Raw genomic sequence first — 24,140 nt, 5'->3', positions numbered from 1 at the left:
GGCACACCTTGCATTTGGGAACGCTTATCCTTGGCCTTGTTGTGGATGGCTAGCAATTGGGGAGAGCACCACTCATCCACCAACGCCTCCCAACAGTCCATCCTATCCGCACACCATCTCGGGGGCACCTAAGTTAGTCAAGAGAAATTTCAGCGCTACGCCTATGAATCAAACAAGAAAACTAAGTACAAGGTCTTAAGACTAGGTAATTACCTTCATGTATTTCTCCTTACTCAAAAACTTGGCGCGACACTTCGTCTTGGACCTCTTAATGTTAGTTGAGGCGTAGTAGTCTCGAACAGCCTGCACCCGAGCCTCGTGCCATAAGTTTTGAAGTAGGCACTTGCACTCGGCTTCGACAACCATAGCCGCGGCCTCCTCATGTTCCTCAAGACACCTGTAGAAGGTCTGCAATCAAACAAGACAACACTGATTAGTACAATCACTAGGTACTGTTGATTTTTAATTCTGTAAAGGAGAAATTGTTGGGGAACATAGTAATTTCAAAAAATTTCCTACGCACACGCAAGATCATGGTGATGCATAGCAACGAGGGGAGAGTGTGATCTACGTACCCTTTGTAAATCGACAACGGAAGCGTTTGGTTGATGTAGTCGTACGTCTTCACGGCCCGACCGATCAAGCACTGAAACTACGGCACCTCCGAGTTTTAGCACACGTTCAGCTCGATGACGATCCCCGGACTCCGATCTAGCAAAGTGTCGGGGAAGAGTTCCATCAGCACGACGGCGTGGTGACGATCTTGATGTACTACTGCTGCAGGGCTTCGCCTAAGCACCGCTACAATATTCTCGAGGACTATGGTGGCTGGGGGCGCCACACACGGCTAAGAATAAGATCACGTGGATCAACTTGTGTATCTCTGGGGTGCCCCTGCCTCCGTATATAAAGGACTAAAGGGGGGAGGCGGCCGGCCAAGGAGGGCGCGCCAGGAGAGTCCTACTCCCTCTGGGAGTAGGATTCCCCCCAATCCTAGTTGGAATAGGATTCGCGGAGGGGGGAAAAGAGAGAGAGGGGCCGGCCCCCTCTCCTTGTCCTTTCGGACCAAGGGAGGGGAGGGGCGCGCGGCCCATGTAGGGCTGCCTCTTCTCTTTTCCACTAAGGCCCATCATGGCCCATATAGCTCCCGGGGGGTTCCGGTAGCCTCCCGGTACTCCGGTAAAATCCCGATTTCACCCGGAACACTTCCGGTATCCAAACATAGGCTTCCAATATATCAATCTTTATGTCTCGACCATTTCGAGACTCCTCTTCATGTCTGTGATCACATCCGGGACTCCGAACAAACTTCGGTACATCAAAATGCATAAACTCATAATATAATTGTCATCGTAACCTTAAGCGTGCGGACCCTACGGGTTCGAGAACAATGTAGACATGACCGAGACATGTCTCCGGTCAATAACCAATAGCGGAACCTGGATGCTCATATTGGCTCCTACATATTCTACAAAGATCTTTATAGGTCAGACTGCATAACAACATACGTTGTTCCCTTTGTCATCGGTATGTTACTTGCCCGAGATTTGATCGTCGGTATTCCAAATACCTAGTTCAATCTCGTTACCGGCAAGTCTCTTTACTCATTCTGTAATACATCATCCCGCAACTAACTCATTGGTTGCAATGCTTGCAAGGCTTAAGTGATGTGCATTATCGAGAGGGCCCAGAGATACCCCTCCGACAATCAGAGTGACAAATCCTAATCTCGAAATACGCCAACCCAACATGTACCTTTGGAGACACCTGTAGAGATCCTTTATAATCACCTAGTTACGTTGTGACGTTTGGTAGCACACAAAGTGTTCCTCTGGTAAACGGGAGTTGCATAATCTCATAGTCATAGGAACATGTATAAGTCATGAAGAAAGCAATAGCAACATACTAAACGATCGGGTGCTAAGCTAGTGGAATGGGTCATGTCAATCAGATCATTCACTTAATGATGTGATCCCGTTAATCAAATAACAAGTACTTGTTTATGGTTAGGAAACATAACCATCTTTGATTAACGAGCTAGTCAAGTAGAGGCATACTAGTGACACTTTGTTTGTCTATGGATTCACACATGTATTATGTTTCCGGTTAATACAATTCTAGCATGAATAATAAACATTTATCATGATATAAGGAAATAAATAATAACTTTATTATTGCCTCTAGGGCATATTTCCTTCAGTCTCCCACTTGCACTAGAGTCAATAATCTAGATTACACAGTAATGATTCTAACACCCATGGAGCCTTGGTGCTGATCATGTTTTGCTCGTGGAAGAGGCTTAGTCAATGGGTCTGCAACATTCAGATCCGTATGTATCTTGCAAATCTCTATGTCTCCCACCTAGACTAGATCCCGGATGGAATTGAAGCGTCTCTTGATGTGCTTGGTTCTCTTGTGAAATCTGGATTCCTTTGCCAAGGCAATTGCACCAGTATTGTCACAAAAGATTTTCATTGGACCCGATGCACTAGGTATGACACCTAGATCGGATATGAACTCCTTCATCCATACTCCTTCATTTGCTGCTTCCGAAGCAGCTATGTACTCCGCTTCACATGTAGATCCCGCTACAATGCTTTGTTTAGAACTGCACCAACTAAGAGCTCCACCGTTTATTGTAAACACGTATCCGGTTTGCGATTTAGAATCGTCCGGATCAGTGTCAAAGCTTGCATCAACGTAACCTTTTATGATGAGCTCTTTGTCACCTCCATATATGAGAAACATATCCTTAGTCCTTTTCAGGTATTTCAGGATGTTCTTGACCGCTGTCCAGTGATCCACTCCTGGATTACTTTGGTACCTCCCTGCTAGACTTATAGCAAGGCACACATCAGGTCTGGTACACAGCATTACATACATGATAGATCCTATGGCTGAAGCATAGGGAACGTCTTTCATTTTCTCTCTATCTTCTGCAGTGGTCGGGCATTGAGTCTTACTCAACTTCACACCTTGTAACACAGGCAAGAACCCTTTCTTTGCTTGATCCATTTTGAACTTCTTCAAAACTTTGTCAAGGTATGTGCTTTGTGAAAGTCCAATTAAGCGTCTTGATCTATCTCTATAGATCTTAATGCCTAATATGTAAGCAGCTTCACCGAGGTCTTTCATTGAAAAACTCTTATTCAAGTATCCCTTTATGCTATCCAGAAATTCTATATCATTTCCAATTAGTAATATGTCATCTACATATAATATCAGAAATGCGACAGAGCTCCCACTCACTTTCTTGTAAATACAGGCTTCTCCAAAAGTCTGTATAAAACCAAATGCTTTGATCACACTATCAAAGCGTTTATTCCAACTCCGAGAGGCTTGCACCAGTCCATAAATGGATCGCTGGAGTTTGCACACTTTGTTAGCTCCCTTTGGATCGACAAAACCTTCTGGTTGCATCATATACAACTCTTCTTCGAGAAATCCATTCAGGAATGCAGTTTTGACATCCATCTGCCAAATTTCATAATCATAAAATGCGGCAATTGCTAACATGATTCGGACAGACTTAAGCATCGCTACGGGTGAGAAGGTCTCATCGTAGTCAATCCCTTGAACTTGTCGAAAACCTTTTGTGACAAGTCGAGCTTTGTAGACAGTAATATTACCGTCAGTGTCAGTCTTCTTCTTGAAGATCCATTTATTCTCAATTGCTTGCCGATCATCGGGCAAGTCAGCCAAAGTCCATACTTTGTTCTCATACATGGATCCCATCTCAGATTTCATGGCTTCAAGCCACTTTGCGGAATCTGGGCTCACCATCGCTTCTTCATAGTTCGTAGGTTCATCATGATCTAGTAGCATGACTTCCAGAACGGGATTACCGTACCACTCTGGTGCGGATCTTACTCTGGTTGATCTACGAGGTTCAGTAGTATCTTGTTCTGAAGTTTCATGATCATCATCATTAGCTTCCTCACTAACTGGTGTAGGTGTCACAGAAACAGTTTTCTGTGATGCACTACTTTCCAATAAGGGAGCAGGTACAGTTACCTCGTCAAGTTCTACTTTCCTCCCACTCACTTCTTTCGAGAGAAACTCCTTCTCCAGAAAGTTTCCGAATTTAGCAACATAAGTCTTGCCTTCGGATCTGTGATAGAAGGTGTATCCAATAGTCTCCTTTGGATATCCTATGAAGACACATTTCTCCGATTTGGGTTCGAGCTTATCAGGTTGAAGCTTTTTCACATAAGCTTCGCAGCCCCAAACTTTCAGAAACGACAACTTTGGTTTCTTGCCAAACCACAGTTCATAAGGCGTCGTCTCAACGGATTTTGATGGTGCCCTATTTAACGTGAATGCGGCCGTCTCTAGAGCGTATCCCCAAAATGATAGCGGTAAATTAGTAAGAGACATCATAGATCGCACCATATCCAGTAAAGTACGATTACGACGTTCGGACACACCATTACGTTGTGGTGTTCTGGATGGCGTGAGTTGCAAAACTATTCCACAATTTTTCAAATGTACACCAAACTCGTAACTCAAATATTCTCCTCCACGATCAGATCGTAGAAACTTTATTTTCTTGTTACGATGATTTTCAACTTCACTCTGAAATTCTTTGAACTTTTCAAACGTTTCAGACTTATGTTTCATTAAGTAGATATACCCATATCTGCTTAAATCATCTGTGAAAGGTGAGAAAATAACGATATCCGCCACGAGCCTCAATATTCATCGGACCACATACATCTGTATGTATGATTTCCAACAAATCTGTTGCTCTCTCCATAGTACCGGAGAACGGCGTTTTAGTCATCTTGCCCATGAGGCACGGTTCGCAAGTACCAAGTGATTCATAATCAAGTGGTTCCAAAAGTCCATCAGTATGGAGTTTCTTCATGCGCTTTACACCGATATGACCTAAACGGCAGTGCCACAAATAAGTTGCACTATCATTATCAACTCTGCATCTTTTGGCTTCAACATTATGAATATGTGTATTACTACTATCGAGATTCAACAAGAATAGACCACTCTTCAAGGGTGCATGACCATAAAAGATATTACTCATATAAATAGAACAACCATTATTCTCTGATTTAAATGAATAACCGTCTCGCATCAAACAAGATCCAGATATAATGTTCATGCTTAACGCTGGCACCAAATAACAATTATTTAGGTCTAATATTAATCCCGAAGGTAGATGTAGAGGTAGCGTGCCGACTGCGATCACATCGACTTTGGAATCGTTTCCCACGCGCATCGTCACCTCGTCCTTAGCCAATCTTCGCTTAATCCGTAGTCCCTGTTTCGAGTTGCAAATATTAGCAACAGAACCAGCATCAAATACCCAGGTGCTACTGCGAGCATTAGTAAGGTACACATCAATAACATGTATATCACATATACCTTTGTTCACCTTGCCATCCTTCTTATCCGCCAAATACTTGGGGCAGTTCCGCTTCCAGTGACCAGTCTGCTTGCAATAGAAGCACTCAGTTTCAGGCTTAGGTCCAGGTTTGGGTTTCTTCTCTTGAGTAGCAACTTGCTTGCCGTTCTTTTTGAAGTTCCCCTTCTTCTTCCCTTTGCCCTTTTTCTTGAAACTAGTGGTCTTGTTGACCATCAACACTTGATGCTCCTTCTTGATTTCTACCTCCGCAGCTTTCAGCATCGCGAAGAGCTCGGGAATAGTCTTATTCATCCCTTGCATATTATAGTTCATCACGAAGCTCTTGTAGCTTGGTGGCAGTGATTGGAGAATTCTGTCAATGACGCAATCATCTGGAAGATTAACTCCCAATTGAATCAAGTGATTATTATACCCAGACATTTTGAGTATATGTTCACTGACAGAACTGTTCTCCTCCATCTTGCAGCTATAGAACTTATTGGAGACTTCGTATCTCTCAATCCGGGCATTTGCTTGAAATATTAACTTCAACTCCTGGAACATCTCATATGCTCCATGACGTTCAAAACGTCGTTGAAGTCCCGATTTTAAGCCGTAAAGCATGGCACACTGAACTATTGAGTAGTCATCAGCTTTGCTCTGCCAGACGTTCATAACATCCGGCGTTGCTCCTGCAGCAGGACTGGCACCCAGCGGTGCTTCCAGGACGTAATTCTTCTGTGCATCAATGAGGATAATCCTCAATTTACGGACCCAGTCCGTGTAATTGCTACCATCATCTTTCAACTTTGCTTTCTCAAGGAACGTATTAAAATTCAACGGAACAACAGCACGAGCCATCTATCTACAATCAAACATAAACAAGCAAGATACTAATCAGGTACTAAGTTTCATGATAAGTTTAAGTTCAGTTAATTTACTTAAAGAACTCCCACTTAGATAGACATCTCTCTAATCCTCTAAGTGATTACGTGATCCAAATCAACTAAACCATGTCCGATCATCACGTGAGATGGAGTAGTTTCATTGGTGAACATCACTATGTTGATCATATCTACTATATGATTCACGCTCGACCTTTCGGTCTCCGTGTTCCGAGGCCATATCTGTATATGCTAGGCTCGTCAAGTATAACCTAAGTATTCCGCGTGTGCAACTGTTTTGCACCCGTTGTATTTGAACGTAGAGCCTATCACACCCGATCATCACGTGGTGTCTCAGCACGAAGAACTTTCGCAACGGTGCATACTTAGGGAGAACACTACTTGATAATTTAGTGAGAGATCATCTTATAATGCTACCGTCAATCAAAGCAAGATAAGATGCATAAAAGATAAACATCACATGCAATCAATATAAGTGATATGATATGGCCATCATCATCTTGTGCTTGTGATCTCCATCTCCTAAGCACCGTCGTGATCACCATCGTCACCGGCGCGAGACCTTGATCTCCATCGTAGCATCGTTGTCGTCTCGCCGAGCTTGTGCTTCCACGACTATCGCTACCGTTTAGTGATAAAGTAAAGCATTACAGCGCGATTGCATTGCATACAATAAAGCGACAACCATATGGCTCCTGCCAGTTGCCGATAACTTGGTTACAAAACATGATCATCTCATACAATAAAATTTAGCATCATGTCTTGACCATATCACATCACAACATGCCCTGCAAAAACAAGTTAGACGTCCTCTACTTTGTTGTTGCAAGTTTTACGTGGCTGCTACGGGCTTTAAGCAAGAACCAATCTTACCTACGCATCAAAACCACAACGATAGTTTGTCAAGTTGGTGTTGTTTTAACCTTCGCAAGGACCGGGCGTAGCCACACTCGATTCAACTAAAGTTGGAGAAACTGTCACCCGCAAGCCACCTATGTGCAAAGCACGTTGGGAGAACCGGTCTCGCGTAAGCGTACGCGTAATGTCGGTCCGGGCCGCTTCGTCCAACAATACCGCCGAACTAAAGTATGACATGCTGGTAAGCAGTATGACTTATATCGCCCACAACTCACTTGTGTTCTACTCGTGCATATAACATCAACATATAAAACCTAGGCTTGGATGCCACTGTTGGGGAACGTAGTAATTTCAAAAAATTTCCTACGCACACGCAAGATCATGGTGATGCATAGCAACAAGGGGAGAGTGTGATCTACGTACCCTTTGTAAATCGACAACAGAAGCGTTTGGTTGATGTAGTCGTACGTCTTCACGGCCCGACCGATCAAGCACCGAAACTACGACACCTCTGAGTTTTAGCACACGTTCAGCTCGATGACGATCCCCGGACTCCGATCCAGCAAAGTGTCGGGGAAGAGTTCCGTCAGCCCGACGGCGTGGTGACGATCTTGATGTACTACTGCTGCAGGGCTTCGCCTAAGCACCGCTACAATATTCTCGAGGACTATGGTGGCTGGGGGCGCCGCACACGGCTAAGAATAAGATCACGTGGATCAATTTGTGTATCTCTGGGTGCCCCTGCCTTCGTATATAAAGGACTAAAGGGGGGGAGGCGGCCGGCCAAGGAGGGCGTGCCAGGAGAGTCCTACTCCCTCTGGGAGTAGGATCCCCCCCCCCAATCCTAGTTGGAATAGGATTCGCGGAGGGGGGAAAAGAGAGAGAGGGGCCGGCCCCCTCTCCTTGTCCTATTCGGACCAAGGGAGGGGAGGGGCGCGCGGCCCATGTAGGGCTGCCTCTTCTCTTTTCCACTAAGGCCCATCATGGCCCATATAGCTCCCGGGGGGTTTCGGTAGCCTCCCGGTACTCCGGTAAAATCCCGATTTCACCCGGAACACTTCCGGTATCCAAACATAGGCTTCCAATATATCAATCTTTATGTCTCGACCATTTCGAGACTCCTCGTCATGTCTGTGATCACATCCGGGACTCCGAACAAACTTCGGTACATCAAAATGCATAAACTCATAATATAACTGTCATCGTAACCTTAAGCGTGCGGACCCTACGGGTTCGAGAACAATGTAGACATGACCGAGACATGTCTCCGGTCAATAACCAATAGCGGAACCTGGATGCTCATATTGGCTCCTACATATTCTACGAAGATCTTTATCGGTCAGACCGCATAACAACATACGTTGTTCCCTTTGTCATCGGTATGTTACTTGCCCGAGATTTGATCGTCGGTATTCCAAATACCTAGTTCAATCTCGTTACCGGCAAGTCTCTTTACTCGTTCTGTAATACATCATCCCGCAACTAACTCATTGGTTGCAATGCTTGCAAGGCTTAAGTGATGTGCATTACCGAGAGGGCCCAGAGATACCCCTCCGACAATCGGAGTGACAAATCCTAATCTCGAAATACGCCAACCCAACATGTACCTTTGGAGACACCTGTAGAGCTCCTTTATAATCACCCAGTTACGTTGTGACGTTTGGTAGCACACAAAGTGTTCCTCTGGTAAACGGGAGTTGCATAATCTCATAGTCATAGGAACATGTATAAGTCATGAAGAAAGCAATAGCAACATACTAAACGATCGGGTGCTAAGCTAGTGGAATGGGTCATGTCAATCAGATCATTCACTTAATGATGTGATCCTGTTAATCAAATAACAACTACTTGTTTATGGTTAGGAAACATAACCATCTTTGATTAACGAGCTAGTCAAGTAGAGGCATACTAGTGACACTTTGTTTGTCTATGGATTCACACATGTATTATGTTTCCGGTTAATACAATTCTAGCATGAATAATAAACATTTATCATGATATAAGGAAATAAATAATAACTTTATTATTGCCTCTAGGGCATATTTCCTTCAGAAATTACCCAAAACGTCTGGATCACAATGTCGGTCACCGTCTCGCACAAGACACCGTCGACCCTCTCCTCTGGGGGGCGGGCAGCCAAGTACAACTCCCAGCTTAGTGCGAGCTGTGGAACCTGACCCTCACCGGGCAACATGACCCACCCCGGTAAGTTCTGCCGGCAAAGCACACCAAGGACCTGGTTGGGCATGCGGACACCAGGGGCGTGTTTCCAACCACTGCAGTATGACAAGGCCAACACATTAGAGATTAATTTGAAGAAACATGAAGGCAAAATGTTAAAAAAGAGTAAATGCACTTACTTCAGCCCATTAGGCGCAATCAACCACCTTTGATTGCGGGTCGTTGGCAGGTGCGGGAGCTTCGTACCACCACGCTGGTAGACCTTGCCCCCCTCAACCAGCTCGCCCTCGCTATAGCTATCCTCAGAAAAGCTGTCCTCGCCACCATCAGCATGGCACTAGCCTCCACAGTCATGTGAGACGAAGACTCTGGGACCGGAGTCTCGTGGGACGAAGACTCTGGGACCCGAGTCTCGTGGGACGAAGACTCTGGGACCCGAGTCTCGTGGGACGAAGGTTCGGTGACCCGAGGCTTGCTACCTCTTGGGCATGCGTTGGTTTTCCCTTGAAGAGGAAAGGGTGATGCAACAAAGCAGCGTAAGTATTTCCCTCAGTTTTTGAGAACCAAGGTATCAATCCAGTAGGAGACCACGCGCGAGTCACCTCGTACCTACACAAACAAATAAGAACCTCGCAACCAACGCGATAAAAGGGTTGTCAATCCCTTCACGGCCACTTGCAAGAGTGAGATCTGATAGACATAATAATAAGATAAATACTTTTGGTATTTTTATGATATAAATTGAAAGTAAATATTGCAAAATAAAATAGATTGGAAACTTGTATGATGGAAGATAGACCCGGGGGCCATAGGTTTCACTAGTGGCTTCTCTCAAGATAGCATGAGTATTATGGTGGGTGAACAAATTACTGTCGAGCAATTGATAGAAAAGCGAATAATTATGAGAATATCTAGGTATGATCATGTATATAGGCATCACGTCCGTGACAAGTAGACCGACTCCTGCCTGCATCTACTACTATTACTCCACACATCGACCGCTATCCAGCATGCATCTAGAGTATTAAGTTCATAAGAACGGAGTAACGCTTTAAGAAAGATGACATGATGTAGAGGGATAAACTCATGCAATATGATATAAAACCCATCTTTTTATCCTCGATGGCAACAATACAATACATGTCGTTTCCCTTTCTGTCACTGGGATCGAGCACCGCAAGATTGAACCCAAAGCTAAGCACTTCTCCCATTGCAAGAAAGATCAATCTAGTAGGCCAAACCAAACTGATAATTCGAAGAGCCTTGCAAGAATCATACATAAAAGAATTCAGAGAATATTCAAATATTGTTCATAGATAATCTTGATCATAAACCCACAATTCATCTAATCTCGACAAACACACCGCAAAAGAAGATTACATCAAATAGATCTCCAAGAGAATCGAGGAGAACTTTGTATTGAGATCCAAAGGAGATAGATGAAGCCATCTAGCTAATAACTATGGACCCTAAGGTCTAAGGTAAACTACTCACACATCATTGGAGGGGCCATGGAGTTGATGTAGAGGCCCTCCGTGATCAATGCCCCCTCTGGCGGAGCTCCGGAAAAGGCCCCAAGATGGGATCTCTTGGGTACAGAAGGTTGCGGCGGTGGAATTAGGTTTTTGTAGTGCTCTCTGATGTTTTCAGGGTACGTAGGTATATATAGGAGGAAGAAGTAGGTCGGTGGAGCCACGAGGGGCCCACGAGGGTGGAGGGCGCACCCCCTGCCTCGTGGCCTCCTTATTGATTGTTTGACGTCCACTCCAAGTCCTCTGGATCACGTTTGTTCCAAAAATCACGCTCCCGAAGGTTTCATTCTGTTTGGACTTCGTTTGATATTCTTTTTCCGCGAAACACTGAAATAGGCAAAAAAACATCAATTTGGGTTGGGCCTCCGGTTAATTGAACAATGCTTGTATTTCTCACTTTCACTTTCCTTTTTGAAAAAGTCTTGGGTTCCCCTCTTTATTTTTGTTGTTTTTAAACTATATGAAAGCACTCAACAGAAATAAATGACTCTCTAAAACTTCCGGGTTGTCTCCCTGGCAGCACTTTCTTTAAAGCCATTAAGCTAGGCATATAGTGCTCAAGTAATGAATCCACCCGGATCCCAAGGTATATCAAAGCCAATTTTAATTAACAATGATTTATAGTTTAGTAGTGAGAACAAAGTAACATATATCAACTAACAACAAAGTCTAACTCTCTTCCTATGCATCGGCATGTCATAAAAGAACAATTCATGCACACATAGTAAAGGCCAATGCATAGTATAAACAGTTTCTTGCAATTTTATCGTGTGGGAAACATAGAGAGGTGGAGATATAGTTCCTCTCTCATAATAATTGCAAGCAGGAGCAGCAAGCACATGCATATTATATCTATCAAAATCATCATGTGTAATGGTAAAAGGCAACCCATCAATATAATCCTTAATAAGTGCAAACTTCTCCGATATAGTGTAGACAGGAGAATTCAAAAAGATAGTAGGACTATCATGCGTGGGTGCAATAGAAACAATTTCATGTTTAACATAAGGAACTATAGAAAATTCATCTCCATAAGCATAATTCATATTGGCATCTTGGCCACAAGCATAGCAAGCATCATCAAAAAGGGATATTTCAAAAGAATTAATGGGATCATAGCAATTATCATAGAATTCATCCTTCGGTAAGCATGAAGGGAAATTAAACAATGTATGAGTTGGAGGGTTACTCTCATTAGAAGGTGGGCACAGGTAGCTAATCCGCTCTTCCTCCTTTTGTTCTTCGCTCTCCTCATCATCTTTTTCATCCAATGAGCTCACAGTTTCATCAATTTCTTCCATAGATTCCTGCAAAATATTAGTCTCTTCTTGGACAACGTAGACTTTCTCAATAAGTGCATTAATATCGGAATTGTATTCATAATTCTCATAGAAATATTTAAGGATAGTTAAATTTTCAGGTCTATAAACCGAATCATCAAAATCTTCAAACGCTTTAAACATAGATTCAATTTCATAAGCACCCATAAAAGCAAGAAATTCTTCTATTTGTTCCACATCATAGTAATCATATATACCATTAGCGTAAGAAGCTAAGGTTTTATTATCATGAAATTCGCATAAAAAGGGAAGGTGTGGAGCCTTCATCCTAGAGCAACAAGTATAATCATATCTCAAGCATAGTTGCCTAGCATACCAATTCAATATATGAATTTGATCCCATAATAGTTTCCCTTTTTGTGTCAAGCGGTAATCCCTAAAGTATTCACGTTGATCCAACGTTACTCCCATTACATAATTGAATGGGGTTTTCTCAGGATTATTAAAGTAGTACATAATATCTTTCACATAACCAGCATCGAGGGTTTTAGGAGGTTCCCCATCTCCATGAGTAGCAAGTACACCTAATTTTTTTTGTATTTCGTGTTCCATATCCATAACTAAAGATAAAGAACAACTAAGAACAGCAAATAAAAATTACTTAGTGATAAAGCAAACAAGCACACACGAGAATATTCACCCCACGCTATTGCTCCCCGGCAACGGCGCCAGAAAAAGGTTTTGATAACCCACAAGTATAGGGGATCAATTGTAGCCTCTTTCGATAAGTAAGAGTGTTGAACCCAACAAGGAGCTAAAGGTAGAACAAATATTCCCTCAAGTTCTATCGACCACCGATACAACTCTACGCACGCTTGACGTTCGCTTTACCTAGAACAAGTATGAAACTAGAAGTACTTTGTAGGTGTTGTTGGATAGGTTTGCAAGATAATAAAGAGCATGTAAATAAAAAGTAGGGTCTGTTTAGATAAAGACACAACTAAATTAGTTCTAGTAAAGAGCTTTTTGTTACGAGAAAGTTATTTGTCCCTAGGCAATCGATAACTAGACCGGTAATCATTATTGCAGTTTCATATGAGGGAGAGGCATAAGCTAACATACTTTCTCTACTTGGACCATATGCACTTATGGTTGGAACTCTAGCAAGCATCCGCAACTACTAAAGATCATTAAGGTAAAACCCAACCATAGCATTCAAGTATCAAGTCCTCTTTATCCCATACGCAACAACCCCCTTACTCGGGTTTGTGTTTCAGTCACTCACGCAACCCACTATAAGCGAATCATGAACGTATTGCAACACCCTACAATGGGGATCCCTCACACTTGCGCGACACGGAGAGCACCATAGGACAGCACCAATAACAAAACATGCAACTCAAACCAATCTTGATCATCAAATAGCCCATAAGACAAAATAGATCTACTCAAACATCATAGGATAGACATACATCATTGGGAAATAATATATAGCATTGAGCACCATGTTTAAGTAGAGACTACAGCGGGTAAGAGATAAGTTACACTGCTGCAAGAGGGGGGGAAGAGTTGGTGATGATGGCGGTGAAGTTGTTAGCGAAGATTGCGGTGATGATGATGGCCACGGTAGCGTTCCGGCGCCACCGGAAGAGAAGGGGAGAGGGGGCACCTTCGTCTTCTTCTTCCTTGACCTCCTCCCTAGATGGGAGAAGGGTTTACCCTCTGGTCCTTGGCCTCCATGGCGTGGGAGGGGCGAGAGCCCCTCCGAGATTGGATCTGTCTCTCTGTCTCTCTCTGTTTATGCGTTCTCAGATTCTTCCCTTTCACCGTTTCTTATATTCCTGGAGATCCGTAACTCTGATTGGGCTGAAATTTTAACACGATCTCTATCCAGATGTTAGCTTTCTTGCGGCGAAAGAAGTGCACCAACCGCCTTACGGGGTGGCCACGAGGGCCCAGGGCGCCTGCCCCCCTGGGGCGCGCCCCCTGCCTCGTGGCCCCCTTGGGCATCGTCTCGCGTGGATTTTTCTTCCCCAAAACCATATATATTCCAAAAAAATCTCCGTCAATTTTTATCCCATTTGGACTCCGTTTGATATGGATATTCTGCCAAACAAAAAACATGCAACAAACATGAACTGGCACTGGGCACTGGATCAATATGTTAGTCCCAAAATAGTATAAAAAGTTGCCAAAAGTATATGAAAGTTGTAGAATATTGGCATGGAACAATCAAAAATTATAGATACGACGGAGACGTATCAATCCCCAAGATTAGGCTCTTGCCACTCCTTGTTCCATAATCCATCAAAATCTTTACCCAAAACTTGAAAACTTCACAACACAAAACTTAACAAGAAAATCTCGTGAGCTCCGTTAGCGAAAGAAAACAAAACACCACTTCAAGGTACTGTAATGAACTCGTTCTTTATTTATATTGGTGTCAAACCTACTGTATTCCAACTTCTCTATGGTTTATAAACTTCATTACTAGCCATAGATTCATCAAAATAAGCAAACAACACACGAAAAACAGAATCTGTCAAAAACAGAACAGTCTGTATTAATCTGTAACTAACGCAAACTTCTGGAACCCCAAAAATTCTAAAATAAATTTCTGGACGTGAGGAATTTATCTGTTAATAATCTGCAAAAATAATTAACTAAATAGCACGCTCCAATAAAAAATGGCAGCAATTCTCGTGAGCACTAAAGTTTCTGTTTTTTACAGCAAGATCAAAAAGACTTTCTCCAAGTCTTGCCAACGGTTCTACTTGGCACAAACACTAATTAAACACGAAAAACACAACCAAAACAGAGGCAGATAAATTATTTATTACTAAATAGGAACAAAAAGCAAGGAATAAAAATAAAATTTGGTTGCCTCCCAACAAGCGCTATCGTTTAATGCCCCTAGCTAGGCATAAAAGCGAGGATAGATCTAGGTATTGCCATCTTTGGTATGCAATCCATAGGTGGCTCTCATAATAGATTCATAAGGTAATTTAATTTTCTTTCTAAGGAAGTGTTCCATGCCTTTCCTTAACGGAAATTGGAATCTAATATTCCCTTCCTTCATATCAATAATTGCACCAATCGTTCTAAGGAAAGGTCTACCAAGAATAATAGGACATGAAGGATTGCAATCTATATCAAGAACAATGAAATCTACAGGCACATAATTCCTATTTGCAACAATAAGAACATCATTACTTCTTCCCATAGGTTTCTTAATGGTGGAATCCGCAAGGTGCAAGTTTAAAGAACAATAATCAAATTCACGGAAACCTAGCAAATCACACAAAGTTTTTGGGATTGTGGAAACACTAGCACCCAAATCACACAAAGCATATCATTCATGATCTTTAATTTTAATTTTAATTGTAGTTTCCCATTCATCATAAATTTTTCTAGGGATAGAAACTTCCAACTCAAGTTTTTCTTCGTAAGATTGCATTAAAGCATCAACGATATGTTTAGTAAAAGCTTTATTTTGACTATAAGCATGAGGAGAATTTAGCACGGATTGCAACAAGGAAATACAATCTATCAAAGAGCAATTATCATAATTAAATTCCTTGAAATCCAAGATAGTGGGTTCGTTGCTATCTAAAGTTTTAACCTCTTCAATCCCACTTTTACCAATTTTTGCATCAAGATCAAAAAACTCTGAATTTTTGGGACGCCTTCTAACTAAGGTTGACTCATATCCAGTCCCATCATTATCAAGATTCATATTACAAAACAAGGATTTAATAGGGGACACATCAATTACTTTTAGATCTTCATCTTTATTTTCATATAAACTAGAAGAACACACCTTCACAAAGCAATCTTTCTTAGCACGCATCCTAGCGGTTCTTTCTTTTCACTCATTAATGGAAATTCTCATAGCTTTGAGAGACTCATTGATATCATGCTTAGGTGGAATAGATCTAAGTTTCAAATAATCAACATCAAGAGAAATTCTATCCACGTTCCTAGCCAATTCATCAATCTTAAGCAATTTTTCTTCAATCAAAGCATTGAAACTCTTTTGCGAACTAATAAATTCTTTAATACTAGATTCAAAATCAGAGGGCATCTTATTATAATTTCCATAAGAATTGTTGTAGGAATTACCATAATTATTAGAGGAATTACTAGGAAACGACCTAGAATTAAAATTACCTCTATACGCGTTGTTACCAAAATTGTTCCTACCAACAAAATTCACATACATAGATTCATTATTATTCTCAATCAAAGTAGACAAAGGCATATCATTAGGATCAGTAGGAGCACTCTTATTAGCAAACAATTTCATAAGTTCATCCATCTTTCCACTCAAAACATTAATCTCTTCAATTGCATGCACCTTTTTACTAGTAGATCTTTTAGTGTGCCATTGAGAATAATTAACCATAATATTATCTAGGAGTTTGGTAACTTCTCCTAAACTGATTTCCATAAAAGTGCCTCCCGCGGCCGAATCTAAAAGATTTCTAGAAGCAAAATTCAATCCGCATAATTTTTTTGTATAATCATCCATAAATTCAAACCATGTGTAGGGAAATTACGTATCATTAATTTCATCCTCTCCCAAGATTGTGCAACATGCTCATGATCAAGTTGCTTAAAATTCATAATATCGTTTCTAAGAGAGATGATCTTAGCGGGAGGAAAATAATTAGAGATAAAAGCATATTTGCACTTATTCCATGAATCAATACTATTTTTAGGCAAAGACGAGAATCAAGCTTTAACACGATCTCTAAGCGAAAACGGAAATAGCTTAAGTTTAACAATATCATTATCCACATCTTTCTTCTTTTGCATATCACACAAATCAACAAAGTTGTTTAGATGGGTAGCGGCATCTTCACTAGGAAGGCCAGAAAACGGATCTTTCATGACAAGATTCAGCAAAGCAGTATTAATTTCACAAGATTCAGCATCGGTAAGAGGAGCAATCGGAGTGCTAATAAAATCATTATTGTTGGTATTGGTAACGTCACACAATATAGTATTATCTTGAGCCATCGTGACAAGCAAGCAATCCAACACACAAATAAACAAGCGAAGAAAAAGCAAATGGAAAGAGAGGGCGAAAGGAAAAGAGGGCGAATAAAACGGCAAGGGTGAAGTGGGGGAGAGGAAAACGAGAGGGAAATGGCAAATAATGTAATGCGAAGGATAAGAGTTGTGATGGGTACTTGGTATGTCTTGACTTGGTGTAGATCTCCCTGGCAACGGCGCCAGAAATCCTTCTTGCTACCTCTTGAGCATGCGTTGGTTTTCCCTTGAAGAGGAAAGGGTGATGCAGCAAAGCAGCGTAAGTATTTCCCTCAGTTTTTGAGAACCAAGGTATCAATCTAGTAGGAGACCACGCGCGAGTCACCTCGTACCTACACAGACAAATAAGAACCTCGCAACCAACGCGATAAAGGGGTTGTCAATCCCTTCACGGCCACTTGCAAGAGTGAGATCTGATAGACATAATAATAAGATAAATATTTTTGGTATTTTTATGATATAGATTGAAAGTAAAGATTGCAAAATAAAATATATTGGAAACTTGTATGATGGAAGATAGACCTAGGGGCCATAGGTTTCACTAGTTGCTTCTTTCAAGATAGCATAAGTATTACGGTGGGTGAACAAATTACTGTCGAGCAATTGATAGAAAAGCGAATAATTATGAGAATATCTAGGTATGATCATGTATATAGGCATCACGTCCGTGACAAGTAGACCGACTCCTGCCTGCATCTACTACTATTACTCCACACATCGACCGCTATCCAGCATGCATCTAGAGTATTAAGTTCATAAGAACGGAGTAACGCTTTAAGCAAGATGACATGATGTAGAGGGATAAACTCATGCAATATGATATAAAACCCATCTTTTTATCCTCGATGGCAACAATACAATACGTGTCGTTTCCCTTTCTGTCACTGGGATCGAGCACCGCAAGATTGAACCCAAAGCTAAGCACTTCTCCAATTGCAAGAAAGATCAATCTAGTAGGCCAAACCAAACTGATAATTCGAAGAGACTTGCAAAGATAACCAATCATACATAGAAGAATTCAGAGAAGATTCAAATATTGTTCATAGATAATCTTGATCATAAACCCACAATTCATCGGATCTCAACAAACACACCACAAAAGAAGATTACATTGAATAGATCTCCAAGAGAATCGAGGAGAACTTTGTATTGAGATCAAAAGAGAGAGAAGAAGCCATCTAGCTAATAACTATGGACCCGAAGGTCTAAGGTAAACTACTCACACATCATCGGAGGGGCCATGGAGTTGATGTAGAGGCCCTCCGTGATCAATGCCCCCTCCGGTGGAGCTCCGGAAAAGGCCCCAAGATGGGATCTCTTGGGTACAGAAGGTTGCGGCGGTGGAATTAGGTTTTCGTGGTGCTCTCTGATGTTTTCAGGGTATGTAGGTATATATAGGAGGAAGAAGTAGGTCGGTGGATCCATGAGGGGCCCACGAGGGTGGAGGGCGCGCCCAGGGGGGTAGGCGTGCCCCCTGCCTCGTGGCCTCCTTGTTGATTGCTTGACGTTCACTCCAAGTCCTCTGGATCACATTTGTTCCAAAAATCACGCTCCCGAAGGTTTCATTTTGTTTGGACTCCGTTTGATATTCTTTTTCTGCGGAACACTGAAATAGGCAAAAAGACAACAATTTGGGCTGGGCCTCCGGTTAATAGGTTAGTCCAAAAAATAATATAAAAGTGTATAAATGAGCCCATTAAACATACAAAACAGAATATATAATAGCATGGAACAATAAAAAATTATAGATACATTGGAGACGTATCAAGGCTCGTCGGCCCGAGGCTCGTGGACCGGAGTCCGAGACGGGTCCATGTCAGACAGGTCCACCTCAGACGAAGTAGTCCTGTGGTCGGGAGAATCAGTTGAGGGTGGCGACGACGAAGGCGTAGCAGCCTTCCTACCTCTCCCGCCACCACGTCCACCTCTAACACCCCTCTTCGTCTTCCCTCGACCTCTCCCGGCCAAAGAAGAAGCGCCCGCCGGTGGTGTCTGCATACTGTCTAGCAGCGCTCTCCGGAGGTGCTGGGGTGGAATGGAAGCTCCCCCTCCCAGCACGCGTCGAAGAAGGAGGCTGGGAGCGCTCTCGACCCGCGCCCACCATCTGTCAACACCTGCAATGACAAAGAGTAAATGAAATTAGTACAACATAAACATAACAAAAAATTTAAGTGTATCATCATCATGAACATAATAAAAAATTAAATACCTAATAACATGAACTAATTAATAATATATATATTTACATAATAATAATTGAATACCTGACATTACTAATATTACTCTTCATCTTCTATATATGCTCTGGGATCAATAAATACATCATCATCATCATCATTATCAGTAGTGACGTGCTCATCATCATCATCATCATCAATAAATGCATCAACATTTGGAAGGCCTCCTTCACGTAATCGGCCAAGCATTGACAGGTCATCCACAGCAGTAACCTCTTCTAGTTCTGGATCTTCTTGTTCTGGCTCAAGGGTGAAGTCAGATTCATTATCGCTGTCTACTTCAATGTTCTAGGGTGAAGTAGAGTGGTTCTTGAAACGTTTTTTGGAAAGATATGTTTCTTGGAAGAATTCTCCTTCATACGTGTCTGGGTTATTGTGAGGTTCATAATCCTCTTCATTGGGGGAGGTGGTCTAACACATGGCGGCACTTCATAAACGACATCCCAACCATTGAGATTTGGATCACTTTGACAGGCCCACGGTAGATAAAAAACTTGGGTTGCCTGTTGAGCCGTAATATAGACATCGGGAACATCCAAATGGGTGCTTTGTTTGATTTCCACTAGCCCTATATGTTCATGAGTCTTTCTAGTCACCTTCAGCTGGAACTAATAACACTTGAAGACTAGGACGTTTGGTGGGTTTCCACCATAGAATTGAAGTTCATAAATTGCTTCAACTCTTCCATAATACTCGGTATCTCCTTCGCCGATAGCAGAGACACAACAATTTGTAGACTTTCAACCGGCCATAGATAGCTCTTTGCCATAGGTACGAAAGCGATACCCGTTGATGTCATATTTGTCAAATGAACAGATCTTAAAGTCAAAACCATTAGCGACTTGTCTCAATTCAGCGTCCATAAACTCTGAATTAGCCTACAAGTTTAATACGAAAGGATTGTTGCATTAGTAGCAAATTAGATGAAGAAATGAAATGGTCTAATGGAAATTATAGTTTGTTTGCACCAAGAGATAAAACCGGGATAGCTGCCTCCAGGATTCGCCAGAAGCTCATACTCTTTGACGGAATCCTTTTGGATCACCATTCCATACGAGAATTTGGCGACGTATCGACTGTATCAAATATATCCGGGAATAAGAGCAGTTCAAAGGAATTGGAAGTTGCGAAACAATGTACCGAGAACTTACTCGATGTACGACCGCACTTCTTGTAGGTTCTTGAATATATACAATGAAATGGTCCGCCATTCTTCGACATCCAACGTTAAGGAATTAGAAGCACCGACTAGTGCGAGATTCCCTTTGAATAGGCTGAGGTTGGATCCACCCTTTTTAGGGTCGCCAGCATTGTACCATGGCTTCGGATTATGCAAATGCCATTTTTTGGCTTCGTAGTGTGTTGTCATGAAGTTTGCCACCTCCTCAGTAATGAATGCCTCGGCCATCGATGCTTCGATTTTACGTTTATTTTTACATTTTTCTCTAAGCGTCTTCTGCATCCTCCTAGTTGCGTAGAACCAACGATTTTGCACGCCCCCCAATCTTGCCTTGACCGGGAGATGCAAAATCAAGTGCTGCATTGTATTAAAGAAGCCCGACGGAAAGATCTTCTCTAACTTGCAGATCAACTCCGGGGCCAACTCTTCCATTTCTTCTAGCAGGCTGGGCGATAGTTCTTTCGCACAAAGAACACTGAAGAATTAGCTCAGCTCTGCCAGTACTAGCCATTCATCCTCAGGGATGAAGCCACACAACATCACCGGCATTACCCGCTCAATCCATATGTGCCAATCATGACTCTTGAGACCAAATATTTTCAATTTTTCAAGACTCACTCCCCTCTTTAGATTCGCTGCATACCCATCGGGGAACATCAACTGTATTTTCACCCACAAGATAATTTCCCTCATAGCTGGCCTTCCAAGATTGAACCATGCCTTTGGCTTTGTCCAGTTCTACTTTCCTTTCGGTGGTTGCATGTATTGTAACAGTCTATCACATAGCGCCTCCAGATCGACTCTAGCCTTAGTATTATCCTTTGACTTCCCCTCTATGCCGAACAATGTACCAAAAAGTGCCTCGGTGATATTCTTTTTAGTGTGCATCACGCCGATGTTGTGTGGGAAAATGAGGTCTTTGAAGTAAGGCAGATCCCACAAGCATGTCTTGTGAGTCCAAGCGTGTTTCGAATTATACCCCTTGAAATACCCTGGACGCTCTGGATCTGGCTCGAGAGCGTTTAACTGATCCAGGGTCTCTTGGCCTGTAAACGCAGGTGGTGCATAGTTTTTGACAACTCTATCTTTGATGAATTTCTTCTTGTCTTTCCTGAACTTATGGCGAGGATCCAGGAACTGTCTATACAAGTCGAAGCAAGAAAACTTGCAACCGGCCTGAAGCCAACGAAACTCAAGAGCTCCCTTGCATGTGGGGCACGGGAACCTTACATGCACACACCAGCCAACGAATTGCACATACGCCAGTAAGTCATGCGTCGAGTACATGTACCAGACACACATTATGAAGTTCTGCTTGCTAAAGGCGTCGTATGTCTTGAACCCATTATTCGAGGCTTCTTGCAATTCGTCCTTCAGCGGCTGCATGTACACATTCATATTCTTCCCCGGATAGTTGGGCCCTGGAATTATCAACGTCAGGAAAATGTTCTTTCTTTGCATAATCTGTCCCGAGGGGAGATTGAGTGGAATGACAAATATGGGCCAACAACTGTATTGGGCTGCCGTCAGACCAAACACATTGAACCCATCCATGCTGATGGCGACTCGAGGATGCCTTGGATCTGCCACTTTGTCCTCATGTAGTGCATCAAAGCACTTTCACGCTTCACCGTCCGATGTGTGCACCATCATCAACTTCCCATATGCATCTAGTTGGGTTCTTTTGCCTGTTTTGTGCCATGTCATCTGTCTGGCCGTCCCTTCAACCATGAAAAGGCGTTGAAGCCTTGGTACGATTGGCATATAACAAAGAACATTAAGGAGGATTTTGGTCCACGTCTTGTCACCCATACCGTTGTCTACCACAACATACCTGGATGACTTGCAAATGGGACAATAGTTCAAGTCCGCATACTGAAGCCTAAATAAGGCACATCCTTTCTCACAGGCGTGTATCTTCTCATAGGGCATCTTAAGAGCACGGGGGATTTTGTCTGACTGGTACAAGTTTGCAGGTAGTACATGGCCTTTGGGTACAAAACGTCCAAATACTGTCATCATCCCATCGTAGCATTCTCTGCCCAAGTTGAATTGAGCCTTCAGAGCTGTTATTTGTGAGATGGCATCCTGCTGACAAAGCTCAGTGTGCTTATGGAGAGGACGTTTTGAAGAATCCAACATTTCATTGAAGGCCTTTGCAGATTCCTCCATCTCATCGTCCGAGTCCCGAGTGTCGGCGTTCTGGAACGGGGGTCCCCAGACTTGCCTGCCTGCGGTCTGCGGCGTGGCTCAAAGGGGGGCCCAGCACGACCCATCTTCATCAACACAGACCCAAGACCCTCGCGAGGGGCCAAGCCTCGTGGGGCGGACGACACGGAGCTTCCTCAGGCACGGCCTCGTCAGGCTGGCTCGCGAGGAGGCGGAGAGATCAAGGCGGGGTACCTCACGAGGTGCCCGTGACGCAAGCCATGACGACCAAGGGTGCCAGGCGGGCGCCAGCCCGCGCAGTGTCCTCCTTTCCTCTTTGGTGCAAAGCGAGCAAGCGCAGGCGAGAGCATCAAGCAAAGGCACCCATTTCGGTGCAACGAGACCAAGACCAGTCCAATGGCAGGGAGGAAGTCATTATGGAGCCCAAGCCAGCATCACCACCAGAGCCTTTGGCAGGCAAGGACCAACTTTAGTCAGGATAAGTGTACCAGATGTTCCCCTTCAAAATGGCCAATTGTTGGCGCCCTTCCCGCTCAATATTTGGGAAGAGGCCCAGGGCCTTTGCCTATAAATAGGACTAGCCACTCCCAGGGTAGATGGAAATCAAAATCGGAGAGAGAATCAAGAAGAGAGAGAGAGAAGGGTGACTGAACTCCTCCTAGCAGTTCATCCCCTCAGCCAAGAACAGACCCTCGCGAGGCTGTTCTTCCTTGTATTGCTCATCATCATCAGCCCAAGAGGCAGTCCACCACACCACACACTGGAGTAGGGTATTACACCACAACGGTGGCCCGAACCAGTATAAACCCTGTGTCTCTTGTGCTGTTCTTTCCCTAGCTTAGATCTTAGCGAGGCGGAGGGGTGCAGGTAGGTAGAAGGCGAAATCTCCGCGTGCACCCCAGTGTTCGAACCTCAAGGGTTTGCCGGAACCCGAAATTTGACATTTGGCGCGCCAGGTAGGGGTGCGCCGGAATTCGTCTTCCACCACCCCGTTCTCCTCCGACCATCGCGTCCATGTCTGACGCTCGTCGGGCCCGCGCCGAGCGCTGGGCCGCTCTCGCTTCCCGCGTCGCCCAGACGGCTCCTGTCGGCGGGCGTCCTCGCTGTTCCCCGTCACGTGCCGTCAACGCTGCCACCGGCCCGGCGGGGGACGAGCGGCAAGCATCGTCTCAGCATCCGTCCGTGCGGCAAGACGGCCGCACCGCTACTCCCTCGCTCACCCCAGCTGGTTCTTCGTCCCGCGCGCTCCGCGCACCCATGGAGGCTCGAGCTGCGCTCATCATGGCAAATGAGCTCCTGCGCTACCATCCCGTCGACGACGTCTACGAAGAATGGCTCGACCGCGTCGCCGAGCTCGTCTGCGCCGCAGGGGGCTCTCCTGCGC

This window comes from Triticum urartu, chromosome 2A (genome assembly GCF_056163025.1).
Source record: "Triticum urartu cultivar PI428250 chromosome 2A, HENAU_Tu73, whole genome shotgun sequence".
Lineage (NCBI taxonomy): Eukaryota > Viridiplantae > Streptophyta > Magnoliopsida > Poales > Poaceae > Triticum > Triticum urartu.
The sequence above is the reverse complement of the archived record's forward strand: the minus strand, read 5'-3'. Positions refer to the sequence as shown.